We start from the raw sequence: 12641 nt of genomic DNA on the forward strand, positions 1-12641 counted from the left end.
AGTGAGCTGAGATCACACCATTGCACTCCAGCCTGGGCAACAGAGCCAGACTTCATCTAAAAAAAAAAACAACAAAAAAAAAATTCAAGAACATTGTAAGATATTATATTTCATGATAAGAACACAGGAATATGAAAATGTCTTCTACTATGTTTGGGGGGTGGAAAATGCTATAGATAACATTGTCCTTGACCTCTCTCTAGCAGCAATGTGGTTGGGGAAACTGAAATGACCTAAAGCGGGGTGGCCCTATTAGTCTACAGGTGTTCTTATCTTTCGTACCATGCCTTGTTTAAGAAGGGGCATCTTATTAGCTGAGTGTGGTGCCTGTGTTCCCAGCTACTCATGAGGCTGAAATAGGAGGATCACTTGAGACAAGGAGTTCAAGGCTGCAGTGAGCTGTGATCACAACGTTGTACTCCAGCCTTGGCGACAGAGTGAGACCCTGTCGCTAAGTAAAATAACATTTAATGTAATTTAAAAAGAAGGGGCATTGTAGCTCATGTGACTGATGAAAAGTTGCACCGAAGGTTGCTGGGAAGTTTCTTCCTTGCACTTAAGAGCGATCACTGGAAAAACAGACTTATTCTCTTTCTGTGGATGTTGCGAAGAAACATGTGGCCTCAATTTTTTTTTTTTTGAGACGGAGTCTGGGTCTGTCGCCCAGGTTGGAGTACAATGGCATGATCTTGTCTCACTGCAACCTCCACCTCCTGGGTTCAAGCAATTCTCCTGCCTCAGCTTCCTGAGTAGCTAGGATTACAGGAATGTGCCACCATGCCCGGCTAATTTTTGTATTTTTAGTAGACGGGGTTTTGCCATGTTGGCCAGGCTGGTCTCAAACTCCTGACCTCAAGTGATCCTCCCGCCTCAGTCTCCCAAAGTGCTGGAATTACAGGCCTAGCTTCAACTTTTATCAGGAGTCATTCTGCCCAAAACACCTCCAAGGCCCACTGGACTTCACCAGCTAGCCTAATCAAGGTTTAAGCATTTGTTTTAATGTTAAGCCAATTTGTGTTCGATCTTCTCTCACTAGGAGCAAAAATGTCTCTAATTTATATAATAATTACACCTTCACATTAAGACATTATTGAAGCATTCTACTATGAATCTACTACTGAGAAAGCACTCCTGCTTCTATTTATTTATTTATTTATTTATTTATTTTGAGATGGAGTTTCGCTCTTGTTGCCCAGGCTGGAGTGCAATGGCGCGGTCTTGGCTCACCGCAACCTCCGCCTCCCGGGTTCAAGCGATTCTCCTGTCTCAGCCTCCTGCATAGCTGGGATTACAAGCATGCGCCACTATGCCCAGCTAATTTTGTACTTTTAATAGAGATGGGGTTTCTCCATGTTGGTCAGGCTGGTCTCAAACTCCCAACTTCAGTTGATCTGCCCGCCTCAGCCTCCCAAAGTGCTGGGATTACAGGTGTGAGCCACCGTGCCCGGTCGAGCATGCCTGCTTCTTAGTGAGTTTGGAAAGTTTCGCAAGAACTACTTGGCTTGCATATTAATGAAATGAGCATTAGCAGATTTCCCACTATGGTTTCAAGTATATGTGAGACTCATTGTGTGGCAAATACTGCTAGTTGCCCACCCAATATCTGCTTTCTCCTTCTTCCTTACTAACAAAACTCAATTATGTTATGGATAGCAAAATGTGCCCTTGAGATGACATACTCCCGTTTCTCCTGTATCTATGGAGAAGATCTTACATCAGTGAGGTGTATGCAGAAGTAATTGGGTAGGACTTGCAGGGAAATTCTTCAAAAGGAGGGCAGACCCTGATAGGCCCCCTTTCGCTTCTTGTACCTTCTTGCTTTCTGGAATGTGGATGTAAGGTTTGGAACTCCAGGAGCCATTTGGACAATGAAGCAACCTTGCGAATGGAAGTCACATGTTAAAGATGTGGACCAGAAAGAAAGAAAAGACCTGGGAACTTGATGATTGTGGAGTTGCCACCCCAGTTGTGAGCTCCCTGCCTCTGAGTTTCCATTACATGAAAAAGAATAAACCTGGCCAGGCACAGAGGCTTACGCCTGTAATCCCAGCCTTTTAGGAGGCCGAAGCAGGTGGATCACCTGAGGTCAGGAGTTCGAGACCAGCCTGGCCAACATGGTGAAACCCTGTCTTTACTAAAAATACAAAAATTAGCCAGGCACCTGTAGTCCCATCTACTCGGGAGGCTGAGGCAGGGGAGTCACTTAAACCCAGGAGACAGAGGTTACAGTGAGGCGAGATCACACCACTGCACTTCAGTCTGGGCAACAGAGTGAGACTCAGTCTCAAAAAAAAAGAAAAAAGAAAAAGAAAAAGAATAAACCTGTATCTTGTCTGATCCACGTTTTGATTTTCCATTGTGTGTGCCAACAAAATCTAATCCCAATTAATGTGTGGTGTGCCACAGTTAAGAACAAAAACTCTGGAGTCAGATCTGAAATAGAGATCTTACTGTGCAACTACTTAACTGTGTAACCTTGGGCAAATTAATGAACTTCTCTAAGCCTCAGCTCATCATCTATAACAAGGATCGTGGATGGTACCGACATGGTGGGACCGTTGTAAGGATTAAGTGAGATAACACATGAAAAATGCTTAGTGCAGTGCCTGGCGCAGACATTCAGCACGTATCAGTGGTATATCTGTTGTTTCCAAACAAATATAGAGGCTAGCTAAAGGCGGCACAGATATTATAGAGAGAAGCAAAGAAGAAGTTGGTGGTCTCTAATCTAAACTAAGCCCTTGGCACCCATGTTACCGTACCTGTGTATCTTTTGTCATCCAGCTCTCATTCCTCACACTCCCAACACTTTCTCTCCAGACTTGTGCCTACACTCAAGATTCCTACTCCTCTTAGTATATGACACTGCCTCCCACTTCACAGAAAAAAATGGAATTATCAGGAGTGAAACCCCTGAATGTCCTGCCCCCACACCAACTAACTTCCTCCCAAGGCATTTCTTCTGCCCAAAGCTAATCCTTCCATCTGTGCTTTCGTGGCGGTTCCTCCCATCAACTCAGAGATGTGGACTCATCGTACCCTACCTTGCCCTCGTGTCCCAGCTTACAGACGTGCTCGCACCTCTGCTATCTTACAAAAATCAAGACAAGACACAATACTGTCCCTCTTTGAGACGTAGTACTGTAAGGATTGATCCTTCTTTCTCCTGCCCCTCCTAGCCAACCTCTTTATTAAGAGAAAGTCTATGTTCACTCTATCCACTGTCGGTAGCACAGGCCACTATTTACTAAATATTTACTCTGCACCAGATTATATATATACTCTTCAATCTTCAAATCAATAATACAAAGCAAGACTATCACTGTTTTGTGTGTGAATGAGGTACTTGAAGCTCAAAGAGATTGAAGTGTCTCATTCTGGTTCAAACAGCGAAAATGTGACAGAATCAAGATTGCAACTCTAGTCTCTCTGAATGCAGTTCATGTTATTTGCATTCTCTCAGTAGTTCCCAAACCTGCCAGGGCAACAAAATCATCTAGAGGTTGGATAAGGAAAAAAAAAAACAACAGATTCTTGGGTCTCACCCCAGAGCTACCAAATTATAGTCCCTTCACGAAGAGCCCAGGAATCTTAACCTTTGCAGCTTGTGGGTGGATCTGATAAAGTCCCACCGACATAGGGCTTCCCCATGCTGCCTCTCACCCTTGCACTCCTCACTTCATCCCAGTTTGGCTTCTAGTTTCACTCTTCAAACCAGATTACCTTCCCGAGACCTCCCATGGCCGGATTCACCAGGCATTCTCCAGTCTTTGTCTTGCTTGACTTGTTAACAGTGTTTAACAAGCTGACTAATTTCTACCTTTCTTTGGTTTCCAGAATACCATGCTCTACTCTTGGATTTCCTCCTTTCTTTTTGATCTTTCCTACTCTTTGTCTTTCAGCCACCTCCTAAATGTTGGTACCCCCACCTTGGTTTCTAACTTCCTTCTCTTCTCACTTCAAACACCATGCTTGGGTGATCTCATCCACTCCCATGGATCTAATTACTATTTGTATATTAATGACTCCCAAACTGGTATTTCTAGCTTCTCTCATGACCACTGGATCTATTAGTTTGTATATGAGGAATTGCCAGTTGAATATCACTTAGATCCCCTAACTCTACAGGTTCATAATGGAATTCATGATCTTCCTGCTCCCAGGTCTGGCTCCACAGGTGCATTAGATGGCTCCGGCTGCCAGAACAAACTGCCATGGACTCAGTGGCTTAAATAATAGAAATTTATTTTCTCACAGTTCTGGAGACTGGAAGTCTGAGATCAGGGTGTCTGCATGTTCTGGTGAGGGCTCTCTTCCTGGCTTGCAGACAGCTGCCTTCTCATGTATGCTCACATGGCCTTTCCTCGATGCATGCTCATTGAGAAGGTGTAGTTTACTGTCTCTCCCTCTCTTCATTTTTTTTTTTTTTTTTTTTTTTTTGAGATGGAGTCTCACTCTGTCATCCAAGCTGGAGTGCAGTGGCATGATCTCAACTCACTGCAACCTCTGCCTCCTGTGTTAAAGCAGTTCTCTCCTGCCTCAGCCTCCTGAGTAGCTGGGATTACAAGCGTGTGCCACCACGCCTGGCTAATTTTTGTATTTTTAGTAGAGACGGGGTTTCACCATGTTGGCCAGGCTGGTCTCGAACTCCTGACCTCAAGTGATCCACCTGCCTCAGCCTCCCAAAGTGCTGGGATTACAGGTGTGAGCCACTGAGCCCGGTCTCTCTCTCTTCTTATAGGGACACAAGTCTTATTGTATTAGGATCTACCCTTATGACCTCATTTCACCTTAATTACCTCCTAAAAGCCCTATCTCCAAACACAGTCACATGGAGAATTAGGGTTTCAACATAAGAATTCTAGGGGAACACAAATATGCAGAACATAGCAACAGCTGTGCAACAGTGTAGCCACACTGCATGGTTGTTGAGTCACACCCTGTGCTCAGAAAGTCCCCATGCCTGACGTTTGATGCCCTTTGATGGCTGTTTTGAAATGCTTAATAATGTTATCTTTGAGTGTGTGTTTTGTCAGTGAAGTCCTATGGGACAATGGAGAGTGTGCTGGGTGCTTGGAGCTTCAGTTGACATACCATCCCTGTACCTCTGGGACAGGCTCTCAGCCCACTGCTCCTGCTGCCTGGCACCACAGTGCTCCCCTCCCCATCCCCTGTGACTGCTGCCACCTTCTGCACTCCCTGGGGTGGAGTCCTGGGCATGGGTTGGGCACATGTACACTGTGGTATCTCAGGGCAAGGCATAGCAGTGGCCATCCAGTCCCAGGCTGGAGGTGCCATGGCACATTCAGGGGGCAGTTAAACAAGGGAAAGCCTGTTGCCCACCACTATCCAGGCGCCTCGCATCGGCCTGGCACAGAAGTAGCAATACTCTTGACAGCCATTCATCTTCTGTGGGTTGGGACTACAGGCGACTGGGAAGGAGAGATGCCTGGCTTGACTTATACGAACATTGGTCCCTGGCTGGCAGAAGCTGGGAACCTGCTAGCCCTGTGCTCAATCGTGAGGTATGCGCCCCAGAAGTCTGTGAGGGTCTGACTCACCCTACGAATATCTGTGTCCAAGGGAGGACAACCTTAAATAGGAAGTGAAGACCACCATGACAAGCCAAAAGATAGCGGTCATGGAAGAAATGGAAAAGAGTTTTTCCTGCATTTTCAGCAAGGGATCTTTTAAAGAAAAACCTAAAAAAAATTTTTTTAACAGACACAGGGTCTCACTATGTTGCCCAGGCTGGTCTTGAACTCCTGGGCTCAAGTGATCTTCCTACCTTGGCCTCCCAAAGTACTGGGATTACAGGCATAAGCCACCATGCCTGGCCTCAACAAGATCTTGCATCTTTATTTCGCATCGGACCATGTAAATTTCTGGTGGTGGCCCTGATCCTCCTTTTCTTTTTTCCTTCTCAATGATGCTACCCATCCAATCACTAACACCAAATCCACCAAAATGATCCTCGACATTTTCCTCTCTCCTATCCCCCTCCCTGCACCCAGAACTCTATAGTCTATTTTCTAGATATTTCTAACATCTTCATTTCCAAATGCCATGGGCTTAGTTCAGATAACAAAAAGAAATTTGGAATTATCCTGTTTTTGATTAAAACACCCAAAAGACTTCCCCCAACATGATATAGAAAAGAAAGAAAGAAACAACTGTTCATGCTTAGTTTGTCATTTGGGGTGACTGGTTGTGGGAATGACCTCAGATGGATGACTATGGAAGATATTGTCTAAGAAGACTGAATTCATAAGACCAGGGAGCACTTAGGACCCCTAAAGATCTGGCTCAGACATTAAAAAAAAATCAGCCAAGGGACATCAATAATTTTTTAACTAAAATATAATTTATAGAATAACTATGGTATTTTTAAGACCATCATTTATTAAAATTAATTACTAACTAAATCCCAAACTTTCCTTCCGCTGCTTGGGCCACTGAAGCTATCTTGGGCAGGACAGAAGGTTTAAAGTGGAGAAAGGTCACATGGCTGCCCTGATCATTTGTGGGTGTTAAAGCGTCCTTTTCTGGGCCAACTGGCAACTGGCTTGTGGGTGTGTCTGGCTGGCATGAAGGTGTGGGAGTACACCCAAAAAGTCCCCTCAGGTAATCTTCCTAAAACATCACTGTCTCCACATCCCTTGCCTGCTGAACACCCTTCAGTAGCGTCTCAATTTTATTTATTTATTTTTTTGAGATGGAGTCTCACTCTTGTTGCCCAGGTTGGAGTGCAGTGGCACGATCTTGATTCACTGCAACCTCCACCTCCCGGGTTCAAGCAACTCTTGTGCCTCAGCCTCCCAAGTAGCTGAGATTACAGGCATGCACCACGCCTGGCTACTTTTTTGTATTTTTAGTGGAGATGGGGTTTTGCCATGTTGGCCAGGCTGGTCTCGAACTCCTGACCTCAGGTGATCTGCCTGCCTTGTCCTCCCAAAGTGCTGAGATTACAGGCATGAGCCACAGCGCCCAGCCGCATCTCAATTTTTTGCAGGTTACAGCCCAGCCTATTTAGGAAGCTGTTCAAGACCCTCCACCTGTACCCTTCCCTTACTCTGCTGATATTTGATGTCACCATCTCTCGATACCAGCTTGCACAGGACTGGAGCCAGTTTCCTTCCTGTGTTCCAGCCTTGCTATTCTTTTACTTACCTCGAAAATCTCTTCACTCATTTGATAATGCGCATTCTATCCAACTGAAGTTCTACCTCCATTTTTATTTGATTTAATATACTTTTTAGGCCGGGCGCGGTGGCTCATGCCTGTAATCCCAGCACTTTGGGAGGCCGAGGCAGGCAGATCACGAGGTCAGGAGATCGAGACCATCCTGGCTAACATGGTGAAACCCCGTCTCTATTTAAAATACAAAAAATTAGCCAGGCGTGGTGGTGGGTGCCTGTAGTCCCAGCTACTCGGGAGGCTGAGGCAGGAGAATGGCATGAACCCGGGAGGCAGAGCTTGCAGTGAGCCAAGATTGGGCCACTGCACTCCAGCCTGGGTGGCAGAGGGAGACTCTGTCTCAAAAAAAAAAAAATATATATATATATATGAATATATATATATGAATATATATATGAATATATATATGAATATATATATATACCTTTTAAAAGCATTACTGCATATATATATATATATATATATATATATAACTTTTAGAAGCATTACTGCTGGATGCGGTGGCTCACACCTGTAATCCCAGCACTTTGGGAGGCCAAGGTGGGAGGATCACTTGAGGTAAGGAGTTCGAGACGAGCTTGGCTAACATGAAACCCCATCTCTACTAAAAATACAAAAATTAGCTGGGCATGGTGATGCACGCTTGTAATCCCAGCTGCTCAGGAGGCTGAGACATGAGAATCGCTTGAACCCAGGAGGCGGAGGTTGCAGTGAACAGAGATCATGCCACTGCATTCCAGCCTGCACAACAGAGCAAGACACTGTCTCAAAAAAAACAAAACAAATACAGAAAATTAGCTAGGCATGGTGGCACATGCCTGTGAGGAGGCTGAGATGGGAGAATCACCTGAGCCCAGGAAGCGGAGGCTGCAGTGAGTCGTGATTGCATCACTGCATTCTAGCCTGGGTGACAGTGAAAACCCTGTCAAAAAAAAAAAGGTATTATTATGCATCAAGCAGCATTTACATGCTTTGCATATATGGATTACTCGTCCTGTGACATAGAGACTATTATCAATTGTCAACTTATAGATGAAGTTAATCAACTTCCCCAGGACACAGAGCCAGCGTTCGAACCCAAACAGCTGCTCTTGGCCAGTGTCCTTGCTCTCCCCCACTGCCCAGTGCTGCCTCCAGCAAGCCTTCATGCCCATTCCAGGCCTTTGTGCATTCTTGTTTGTCTGTTTGTTTATATTTGAAAATGTCAGGAATTTCTTTCCTGACACATCGTTTAAGGTCCCTTTCATCTTCATGCTTTCTGGGTATCTTTGCTTTGTGGTATCTTAAAAACCTTGGAGCAAGCATATCACACATAATTCTACATACAGATTGACAGACGCCTCCATAAGTAAAAGGAGAGAGAGACAAAAAAATACACAAGAGCTTAACACTTCTCATGGTTCGTTAGCACAAAATTACATTTTGTGCATTTTTTCAATGGCGAGATCATAGGGGATCAGTTCCTGCAGTGGCATGTGCGTCAGGCTTCAATCGCAGATTAGAAACTGCTCTGGGTATCTTAAACAGAAAAGGAATTTAATCCAAGGAATTAGATGCTTACAGAAATGTTTGCAGTTGGAAAAGCAGGCTTTAGGCTGGACCTCTAGGAATGAGTCTCAGAATGACAGGGCCCAATTGACCCTCTGCTTTTCCCGTAAGTGGCCTAAGTTAATCTCTGAAAATGGTGCATTACTCATTTGACCCAGAAAACTCCACAAGATTGCACAAATCCAATCTTTGTGTTCACTTCAGGAATACCAGTGAAACTGCCCAGGCCACCAAGGCTTTGCCTATACCAAAAGCTACCCAGTATCTGAAAGATGCCACAATACAGAAGCAATGTGTGCCATGGTGCCTTACCATGGTGGAGTTGACAGCAGTGCCCAGGCCAGCCCGTGGGGGTAATGCAGGGTCAGTGGCCCAAAAAGAGTGCTGAATTATTGCTGCCCCAAGATGCAGAGAGTAATGCTGACCTTAAGAATTTGTAAGTAGATTCTCTAGTTATTGAGCACATGAAGGCGAACAAAGCCCCCAAGATGCCTATTAAACTGAGAGAGCTCACGGTCAGAAGAGCCCATGCATGCATGCTTCTTGACATTCTGAGATGACCCTTCCTGAAAAAGAACAAATTGTTCCTAAACTGGAAGAGGAGGCTGCACAGAAGAAAAAGATATGCCAAAAGAAACCAAAGAAACAAAAAGTTATGGCTCAGGAATAAATCCAGTAACATAAATGCAAATAAACATAAATGCAAATAAAAGTAAACTGCCTGGCCGGGCACAGTGGCTTACGCCTGTAATCCCAGCACTTTGGGAGACTGAGGCAGGGGGATCACCTGAGGTCAGGAGTTCAAGACCAGCCTGACCAACATGGTGACCCGTCTCTACTAAAAATACAGAATTAGCTGGGCGTGGTGGCACATGCCTGTAATCCCAGCTACTTGGGAGGCTGAGGAAGGAGAATTGCTTGAACCCGGGAGGCGGGGATTGCAGTGAGCTGAGATCGCGCCATTGCACTCCAGCCTGGGCAACAAGAGTGAAACTCCATCTCAAAAAAAAGCAAACCACCTGGCTACTTCATCATTACTGGAAGCTTTTGGAATCAGGACACTACCATGCAAAACGCAGGCTCTAGGACAGACATGGTTGACATTTGGGACAGGGTATTTCTTTGTGGAGGGGGCTGTCTTGTGCATTGCAGGATGTCTCACAACATCACTGGCTTCTACCCACTAGATACAGATAGCACACCCTCAGTCACAACAATAAGAAATGTCTCCAGGCCAAGCACCGTGGCTCATGCCTGTAATCCCAGCAATTTGGGAGGCTGAAGCCGGAGGATCACTTGAGCACAGGAATTCAAAACCAGCCTAGGCAACATAGGGAAACTCTGTCTCTACAAAAAAGTTTCAAAACTTAGCCAGGCATGGTGGCACGCGCCTGTAGTCCTAGCTACACAGGAGGCTAAGACAGGGAGGATTGCTTGAGCTGGGGAGTTTGAGGCTGCCGTGAGCTGTGATTGTACCACTGCACTCCAGCCTGGGTGACAGAGGAAGACCCTATCTCAAAAAAAGAAAGAAATGTGTCCAGACTTTGCTAAATGCCCCCACTGGGAGCAAAATAGCCCCTGGTGGAGGACCTCTTGTCTAGAGCATCATAAGCTTAGCCTGTCGGGAGTCCAAGGGGCTGCCACCATATTGCTTTCACAGATTTTGAAGATCAGGAACACGCTGCCTTGGCTGTGTCCTGTGGATCAGCAACACCACTGCAACAGTCAGCTCCAAAGCCGTGCTGCACCTGCTGCAATTCATACCCGCAAAACCAATGCCTGCTGCCTTTTTTCCCACTTGACTCAGTTGCATATCCACTTCGGAAAAAAGAGGCATCTGACTGGGGGAAACTGAATCCCATCCGGACCCCCAGCTGCAAGGGAGTCTGGGAAGAATCATTTTTTAGCTTTCCTGTTTTTGCAGTGCAAGAAGTTACGCTAGAAGAGAGGTTGAAATAAGTATTGAGAGAACCAATCTACCGTATCTGCTATGGCATGTCAACTTTTTGTTCTTGTCAAATGAAGTGGGTAACGTGGGAATGTTCATCTATTTGAATGGAAGTGTTTTGAAAAGAAAGGTGGGCGGGGTAGAACAGCCTACCAGTGTCTATTGTCAGGAACAAGATACTTTCTAGCATATCGTATTTTATACTCACTGTCTTAATCAGTCGTCTAAACATTAGCAATTCTACCCTGTGATTTCATTTTACATGTGTAAATATCTTGTCTCCCTGAAGATTTGCAAGTTCTTTAAGGGTAGGACTACTCCCTTCTTTTATGATTATGATTATGATTATTATTATTTTAAGATGGAGTCTCACCCAGGCTAGAGTGCAGTGGTACAATATTGGCTCACTACAGCCTCTGCCTCCCAGGTTCAAGTGATTCTCCTGCCTTAGCCTCCTGAGTAGCTGGGATTACAGGCACCTGCCACCACGCCTGGCTAATTTTTTGTATTTTTTTAGTAGAGACGGGGTTTTTGTATTTTTTTTTAGTAGAGACGGGGTTTCACCATGTTGGCCAGGCTGGTCTCGAACTCCTGACCTCAAGCAATTCACCCACCTCGGCCTGCAAAAGTGCTGGGATTACAGGCGTGAGCCACTGGGCCCGGCACTCCCTTAATTCTTGAGCATAGTTATAGGCATATTGCCGATATTCTGTAAGAATTATTAAACATTCTTTAAGTTGCACTAACCATCAGAAACAGAGTCAGGAATACTTCTAGCCACCACTCTTTAACCAGGATTTGAGAGGCCCTTTCCTATCTGTTAGGATCATTTTTAACTCTTATAACTTGGAAACTTTATGGGTTCTTTAAAATACCAGTTGTTGTCACAGAATCTGAATTGAGAAATATATTGGGGGTTAAGAGTTTAAGAATTTTTAAAAATACATTTATCTTAAATATATATTGCTATTTCTCCATTTCCAGTTACCACGGAGCAACCAGGGCCACATTTACCCTTCCACCTGAAACAACAGCAACCACAAAAAACAGACAAAATATACAAAACATCGGTTTTCAAGATGCTGGACATCAGGCAATGAAGGACAGTGACTCCTGTGAGATAGGAGGGAAATGAGCTGACCCTACAATTGCCTCAGCCTGTGAGGGTTCCCAGGTCAGGGCACAGGCAGGAGAGACTGAGGCAGAGCCCGGGGATTCCCTGCGTCAGGGAGATGGAGCTGAGAATGGAGAAAGGCCACAGGGACTAAAGTTCTTGGGGCAAAGTCCCAAAGAAGAGAGAGCTGCATGGAGAGAGGGAGAGAGCTCAGAGATCTGCAGAGGGTCTTCCTGAGCCTTCACTGAGTGCTGAGCAGTGCAGATGTGCCAGGGAATGATCAGACGCTGGGGACAGAACCACCCAACAGAATTCAAGATAAGAGTGCTCACTGCTCACACGGGACCAGGACCAGAGTCTGTTTCCACCAGCCAGGGCAGAAGCCTGAAGAGTCCCAGACACCAGGGAGGCTTCCCAGAAGAAACTAGCCTCAGCAGTGAGGAATAATTAGCCTAGACTGAGCACAGCGCCAGACCCCCCCACCAAATCATGACAGCAACCCAAAGGGATTGAACTGTTTCCAACAAACTTAACTGCATCGCAGAACAAAGCACACAATTATTTATAGGAACACAAACATATCCAGCACCCAGCGAAGTAAAATTCATGGTGTCTGACATCCAATAAAAAATAACCAGTCATGCAAAGAAGGAAAATATGACCCATAGTAAGGAGATAAATACATCAATCAAAATGACATAGAACTGACACAGAAGCCAGGATTAGCAGACAAGGACATTAAAACAGTTATTATAACTGTGTTCCATATGTTCAAAAAGTCAAGGAGAGACATATTTGCCTTTTTGCTTTTTTTCTCTGCTGAATAATTCCGTC

Source organism: Pongo abelii, chromosome 7, assembly GCF_028885655.2.
Source record: "Pongo abelii isolate AG06213 chromosome 7, NHGRI_mPonAbe1-v2.0_pri, whole genome shotgun sequence".
Classification (NCBI taxonomy): Eukaryota; Metazoa; Chordata; class Mammalia; order Primates; family Hominidae; genus Pongo; species Pongo abelii.